Genomic DNA, 8681 nt, shown 5'->3' with positions numbered 1-8681 from the left:
ATACCGAGACTCAGAGGAGGTATGATGCGGAAGTAAAATACAGAGGTGCAGAGGCGCATGCAGAGAGGGTTGGCGGCTGAGGACACGGTTGTCTTTTTCAATCTGGAGGGAGTCTCAAGCTCTGAGCTCCAGTTCCAGGCGAGTCTCTGGGGACCCAGACTCATACGGGAGAAACTGGACTGTCTGGCATCAGTCGGAACTCGAGGGCAGCTTTCTCTCGGTGGTGCTTGCAGCAATTGCCGGGACACTGAGAAGCAGGGCCTCTGAGGGCAGGACAGAGAGCAGCCATAACTTCTCACTCTGCCCTGTTGATCCCCTGGGGCCTCGCCCTGCCCAAGCCATGGAGGCTTTTGCATATGAAAGGCATGGCCCTTTGCAATCTGATAATTACCTAACAAACTGCAGCTGGCCCAAGGCCCCAGGGCAACTTGCATTGCCTCACAGCTGGCTCCTGCTGGATAGCCTCAGGCAGAGGCTAGATTAGCACCTCCTTAGAGATCCAGGAGCCAGTGTGCCCGGTGGTCAGAGTGGGACCATCCAGATTGCAGTTCCTTGGATTCATAAAGAACACACTCAGGGGGCAGACACAGAGAGCACCAAAGCCCCATTGAAGCAAGCCTTGCCCTGGAGGGGTGTCTCCAGCACAGAAGTTCTCCCACTGCAGACACAGCTGATTCTCACAGCCAATTGGCCTGGAGGTCAATTCCTTCCAGTGTTACCTACAACAATCAAGGCTTAACTACAACAAGACTGTGCACAAAGCCCACAAGGGGGTGCACCAAGAGTGTCTACCTCAGATAATTGGGGAGGCTGAGCCACTGGGCCCTACAGGACACCTAGTACAGAAAGCCACTCTATCAACACAGTGAAGCATAAAAAAATGCGGAGACAAAGAAACAGGACACAAATGACAGAAATGGAGGAAAGCAAACTACTGGATATAGAGTTCAAAACCACACTTTTAAGGTTTTTCAAGAATTTTCTAGAAACCGCCGATAAACTTAATGACACCCTCAAGAAATCTAATGAGACCTTCGAGGTTGTGATAAAGGACCAACTAGAAATTAAGCATACACTGACTGAAATAAAGAATATTATACAGAGTTCCAATAGCAGACTAGAAGATTGCAAGAATCAAGTCAAAGATTTGAAATACGAAGAAGCAAAAAACACCCAACTGGAAAAGCAAAATGAAAAGAATCCAAAAATATGAAGATAGTGTAAGAAGCCTCTGGGACAGCTTCAAGCGTACCAACATCCGAATTATAGGGGTGCCAGAAGGAGAGAGAGAGCAAGATACTGAAAACCTATTTGAAGAAATAATGACAGAAAACTTCCCCTACCTGGTGAAAGAAATAGGCTTACAAGTCCAGGACGCACAGAGAACCCCAAAAAAAGGAATCCAAAGAGGACCACACCAAGACACATCATAATTAAAATGCCAAGAGCAAAAGACAAAGAGAGAATCTTAAAAGCAGCAAGAGAAAGACAGTCAGTTACCTACAAGGGAGTACCCATACAACTGTCAGCTGATTTTAGAAACTTTGCAGACCAGAAGGGAGTGGCAAGAAATATTCAAAGTGATGAATAGCAAGAACCTACAACCAAGATTACTTTATCCAGCAAGGCTATCATTTAGAATTGAAGGTCAGATAAAGAGCTTCACAGATAAGAAAAAGCTAAAGGAGTTCATCACCACTAAACCAGTATTATATGAAATGCTGAAAGGTATCCTTTAAGAAGAGGAAGAAGAAGAAAATGGTAAAGATACAAACTATGAACAACAAATACACATCTATCAACAAGTAAATCTAAAAATCAGCCCTGACTGGTTTGGCTCAGTGGATAGAGCGTTGGCCTGTGGACTTAAGAGTCCCGGGTTCGATTCCGGTCAAGGGCACATGCCTGGGTTGCAGTTGCAGGCTTGATCCTCCGTGGGGGATGTGCAGGAGGCAGCCGATTGATGATTCTCTCTCATCATTGATGTTTCTCTCTTTCCCTCTCCCTTCCTCTCTGAAATTAATAAAGATATATTTTTGAAATACATAAATAATCAAGACTTCCAAAATGGCGACCAGCAGGAAGGTAGGGAGGGAGAGAGTATGAGAGCGCAAGGAAGTGATAGAGGAGTGTGTGGGTGCGTGTGGTGTGTGTGTAAGAGCTAGGGACAGTTAGATTCTGCAGGTCTTCTAAGGGGCTGCTAAACCGGGCAGTCTTAGGCGGCGGAGTCCCGCTCCCTGCGCGGACACTCCTGGGCGGCCAGGACAGGCACGGCGACCACGCCATCTTGGGAAACAGACCTGCTTGAGACTAGGATTCTGGTCTCAGCACCACCCAGTCTGATCTCAGAGGCATACCAGGACCCTGCAGCCACTGGGGACAGAGACCTGCGACCACAGCTACAGACCTGCGGACACCAAAAGTTCAGAAATCCCCTCAGCAGATCCGTGAGTAACAGAGCCCATTCCCCCTTTCCCGCAGGCTTGGGGGCAGCGCCAGAGTAACTAACTGACAGACCCACCCCCTTGCCTGGGCCTCAGCGCTCCAGGAACTTTAGCCTGGAAGTGCGTGAGCATCTTGGAACTGATCCCGCATAGGGCCGGCTTCTGAGCCCTGGGCTGGGAGCAAACGCGCGAACCCCAGGAACTGAGCCTACACGCACTGCCGGCTTCTGAGCCCTGGGCTTGGAGCAATCGCGCGAACACCGGGAATTTGTCCCGCGTATCACAGGCCCAGGGACCCCGATTCTCTGGGCAGGAGGCAGCACCAAGCACCAGTGACTTGACTGTGTTTCTTTTCACCTGCGTCTGAGATCCTGATTTCCTGTGCATTCATACTAAGAGCCAGTGACTCCAATTCCTGGTGCAAGGGCACACAGGAACCCTGATTCTCAAGGCAAGGTCGCGAGAAGCAACAGAGACTCTGATACTGGATTCTGGGGAACTCTAACTTCTGGCGCACGCTAGGGGGCTCTGGTTTTCAACACGCTTCAGGGGGGTCTCTGTTTCAGCACGGTGCAGGCAGGGTCCCTGATTCTAAGGGCGTGTACGAGGCCACATTGAGCGCTGACAACACTGACTCTGAGCGAGCCTGGTTCCCACCAACCCACAACAACCACACATCTTAGTGTCAGAGCTCTTCAGTGACACTAGGGTGGTGGGAGGCTCCCACTGCACACAGCCCAGGCCCACGCAACTGGACGTTTGAACCATCGGGAGATAATCAGAATGAAGAGACGAAACAACACCCAGAGGAAAGACAATGAGGAGTCACCACAAAAGGACATTAATGAAGTTGAAGCATGCAACATGACAGAAAAAGAATTCAGAATAATGGTTGTACAATTCATTCACCGGATGGATGAGAAAATCAACAACCTATGCAAGAATCAGAAAGAAATGAAAAGTGATATAGCTACAATCAAAAACACCATGGAAAGTTTCAACAGCAGACTAGAAGAAGCAGAGGACTGAATTAGTGAATTAGAAGATAAGGCAGAGAAACAAGCTCAATCTGAACAGCAACTGGAGAAAAAAATTAAAAAGCAGGAGGAGAGCCTAAGGGAGCTTCGGGACAACACGAAACGAAGTAACATACGCATAATAGGGCTGCAAGAAGGACAAGAAGAGCAGCAAGGATTAGAAAATCTATTTGAAGAAATAATGTCAGAAAACTTCCCAGATATGGGGAAGAAAAAAGGTACACAAGTACAGAGAGTCCCAGGCAAGATGAACCCCAAAAGACCCACACCAAGACACGTCATAATAACGATGGCAAATGTACAAGACAAAGACAGAATCTTAAAGGCTGCAAGAGAGAAACAGAGAGTTACCTACAAAGGATCCCCCATCAGATTATCAAATGATTTCTCAACAGAAACACATCAGGCCAGAAAAGAATGGACAGAAATTTACAAAGTGATGCAAAGCAAAGGGCTGAATCCAAGAATACTCTATCCAGCAAGGCTATCATTCAAAATTGAAGGGGAAATAAGAAGCTTCACAGACAAAAAAAGGCTAAGGGAGTTTATCACCACCAAGCCAGCAATGCAAGAAATGCTAAAGGGACTGGTGTAAAAAGAAGAACTAAAAAGCCCAGAAAGAAAGCAGCCACAAAAAAAAATAGAAATGGCTACAAACAAGTACCTTTCAATAATAACTTTAAACGTAAATGGACTAAATGGTCCAATCAAAAGACATCAAGTGGCTGAATGGATAAAAAAAAACATGACCCATATATTTGCTGTCTACAAGAGACCCACCTCATTAGAAGGGACTCACACAGACTGAAAGTGAAGGGATGGAAAAATATCTTTCAGGCAAATGGAAATGAAAAAAAAGCTGGGGTAGCAATACTTATATCAGACAAAATAGACCTCAAAGTGAAGGCCATAACAAGAGATAAGAAAGGCCACTTCATAATACTAAAGGGATCAATACAACAAGAGGATATAACCCTGATAAACATATATGTACCCAATGCAGGAGCACCCACATACATAAGAAAACTCCTGGAAGATATCAGGGGAGAGATCGACAACAACACAATCATAGTAGGGGACTTTAATACACCACTGACATCACTGGATAAATCCGCTAGACAAAAACTCAGCAAAGAAACAGCAATCCTAAATGACTCACTAGATCAGATGGATTTAATTGACATCTTCAGAACACTTCACCCCAAAGCCACAAAATATATGTTCTTCTCAAGTGCTCATGGGACATCTTCAAAAATAGACCACATATTGGGTCACAAACAAAGTCTCCCCAAATTCAAGAAGATTGAAATCATACCAAGCATCTTCTCAGACCACAAGGCCATAATATTAGAAATTATAAAAACAACTCAAAATACTCAAACACTTGGAAGCTGAATAGCACGTTATTAAATATTGATTGGGTTACCAATGAGATCAAAGAAGAAATTAAAAACATCCTGGAAACTAATGACAATGAAAACACAACAATCCAAAACCTTTGGGACGCAATGAAAGCAATCCTGAGAGGGAAGTTTATAGCTCTACAGGCCTATCTCAACAAACAAGAAAAAATGGTAGTAAATCATCTAAATCTACAGCTCAAAGAATTAGAAAGAGAGCAACAAGAAAAGCCCAGAGTGAGCAGAAGGAAGGAGATAATAAAGATTAGAGCAGAAATAAATGACATAGAGACCAAAAAAACAATACAGAAAATCAATGAAACAAAGAGCTGGTTCTTTGAAAGGATAAACAAGATTGACAAACCTCTAGCCAGGCTCACCAAGAAGCAAAGAGAAAGGACCCAAATCAACAAAATCAGAAATGATAGAGGCAAAATAACAACAGATCCCACAGGAATACAAATGATTGTTAAAAAATACTATGGACAACTCTACTCCAACAAACTAGACAACCTGGAGGAAATGGACATATTCCTAGAAAAATACAACATTCCAAAACTTAATCAGGAAGAATCTAAAAATCTCAATAGGTCAATAACTATGGAAGAAATTGAAGCAGTCATCAAAAAGCTTCCAGCAAACAAAAGCCCAGGACCAGACGGCTTCACAGGGGAGTTTTACCAAACATTCAAGGAAGAACTAAAACCTACCCTCCTCAGACTACTACAAAAAATCCAAGAGGAAGGAACACTTCCAAGCTCATTCTATGAAGCCAGCATCACCCTAATACCAAAACCAGGTAAAGACAACACAATGGAAGAGAATTACAGGCCAATATCCCTCATGAACATAGATGCCAAAATCCTCAACAAAATCCTAGCAAATCGGATCCAGCAGTATATCAGAAAGATCATACACCACGACCAAGTAGGATTTATCCCAGGGATGCAAGGATGGTACAATATCCGCAAATCAATAAACGTGATACATCACATAAACAAATTGAAAGAAAAAAACCACATAGTCATATCAATTGATGCAGAAAAAGCGTTTGACAAAATTCAACACCCATTTTTGATAAAAACTCTCAGTAGGTGGGAATTGAAGGATCAGACCTCAACATAATAAAAGCCATATATGACAAACCCACAGCCAACATCATACTCAATGGACAAAAACTAACACCATTTCCCCTAAGAACAGGAACAAGGCAGGGATGCCCACTCTCACCACTCCTGTTCGACTTAGTACTGGAAGTATTAGCCATTGCAATTAGACAAGAAGAAGAAATAAAAGGCATCCAAATTGGAAAAGAAGTAAAACTGTCCTTATTTGCAGATGACATATTATACTTAAAAAACCCTAAAGACTCCATCAATAAACTATTAGACTTAATAAAAGAATTTGGCAATGTAGCAGGATACAAAATTAACGCCAAGAAATCTATGGCATTTCTATACACCAACAGTGAATGTGCAGAAAGAGAGACTAAAAAAGCAATCCCATTTACCATCGCACCAAAAAAATTAAGCTACCTAGGAATAAACTTAACTAAAGAGGTAAAAGACCTCTTCTCAGAAAACTACAGGACGTTGAAAAAAGAGATAGAGGAAGACATAAACAGATGGAAGAACATACCATGTTCTTGGATTGGTAGAATCAACATCATTAAAATGTCCATACTGCCCAAAGCAATCTATAAATTCAACGCACTTCCCATTAAAATACCAATGGCATATTTCACAGATCTAGAACGTACTCTCCAAAAATTCATCTGGAATAAAAAACGACCCCGAATAGCTGCAGCAATCCTGAGAAAGAACAAAGTAGGTGGGATCTCAATACCAGATATCAAGCTGTATTACAAAGCCACTGTTCTCAAAACTGCCTGGTACTGGCACAAGAACAGACATATAGATCAATGGAATAGAATAGAGAGCCCAGAAATCAGCCCCAACCAATACGCTCAATTAATGTTTGACAAAGGAGGCAAGAACATACAATGGAGTCAAGATAGTCTCTTCAATAAATGGTGCTGGGAAAATTGGACAGATACATGCAAGAAAATGAAACTAGACCACCAACTTACACCATACACAAAAATAAACTCAAAATGGATAAAGGACTTAAATATACGACGGGAAACCATACAAATACTAGAAGAATCCAAAGGCAACAAAATCTCAGACATATGCCGAAGCAATTTCTTCACCGATACAGCTCCTAGGGCATTGGAAACTAAAGAGAAAATAAACAAATGGGACTACATCAAAATAAAAAGCTTCTGCACAGCAAAAGAAACCATCAACAAAACAACAAGAAAACCCACTGCATGGGAAAACATATTTGCCAATATCATATCTGATAAGGGCCTAATCTCCAAAATTTATAGGGAACTCATACAACTTAACAAAAGGAAGATAAACAATCCAATCAAAAAATGGGCAAAGGACCTAAATAGACACCTTTCAAAAGAGGACATTCAGAAAGCCAAGAGACATATGAAAACATGCTCAAAGTCACTAATCATCTGAGAGATGCAAATCAAAACAACAATGAGGTACCATCTCACACCTGTCAGACTGGCTATCATCAACAAATCAACAAACGACAAGTGCTGGAGAGGATGTGGAGAAAAAGGAACACTTGTGCACTGCTGGTGGGAATGCAGACTGGTGCAGCCACTATGGAAGACAGTATGGAGTTTCCTCAAAAAACTACAAATGGAACTCCCATTTGACCCTGTGATCCCACTTCTAGGAATATATCCCAGGAAACCAGAAACACCAATCAGAAAGGATATATGCACCCCTATGTTCATAGCAGCACAATTCACCATACCTAAGATCTGGAAACAGCCTAAGTGCCCATCTGTAGGTGAATGGATTAGAAAACTGTGGTACATCTACACGATGGAATACTATGCTGCTGTAAAAAAGAAGGAACTCTTACCATTTGCAACAGCATGGATGGAACTGGAGAGCATTATGCTAAGTGAAATAAGCCAGTCAGAGAAAGATAAATACCACATGATCTCACTCATTTCTGGATAATAAAGACCATTATAAACTTATGAACAAAAATAGATACAGAGGCAGAGCTGCCTCGAACAGACTGTCAAACTACAGCAGGAAGGCCAGGGAGGGTGGGAGGGCAGGAGGGGGGCGGGTAAGAGATCAACCAAAGGACTTGTATGCATACATACAAGCATAACCAATGGACATAAGACACGGGGGGTAGGGGAGGACGGGACTGTCAAGGGTGGGGGGGAAAAAAAGGAGACACATGTAATACTCTTTGTAATACTTTAAGCAATAAAAAAAATCAAGTGAATAAATAATCTGATGAACAGAATAAACTGGTGAATATAATAGAATCAGGGGCATAGAAAGGGAGTGGACTGACTATTCTTGGGGGGGAAAGGGGTGTGGGGGATGCAGAAAGAGACTGGACAAAAATCGTGCACCTATGGATGAGGACAGTGGGTGGGGAGTGAGGGCAGAGGGTGGAGTGGGAACTGGGAGGAGGGGAGTTATGGTTGGAAAAAAGAGGAACAAATGTAATAATCTGAACAATAAAGATTTAATTTAAAAAAAATAAAAAATAAAAATCAAGTGAATAAATAATCTGATGAACAGAATAAACTGGTGAATATAATAGAATCAGGGGCATAGAAAGGGAGTGGACTGACTATTCTTGGGGGGGAAAGGGGTGTGGGGGATGCAGAAAGAGACTGGACAAAAATCGTGCCCTATGGATGAGGACAGTGAGGGGGGGGTGAGGTTGGAGGGTGGGGTGGG

Source organism: Myotis nattereri (assembly GCF_964212035.1).
Source record: "Myotis nattereri genome assembly, chromosome: 15".
Classification (NCBI taxonomy): Eukaryota; Metazoa; Chordata; class Mammalia; order Chiroptera; family Vespertilionidae; genus Myotis; species Myotis nattereri.
Note: the sequence above shows the minus strand (reverse complement) of the source record.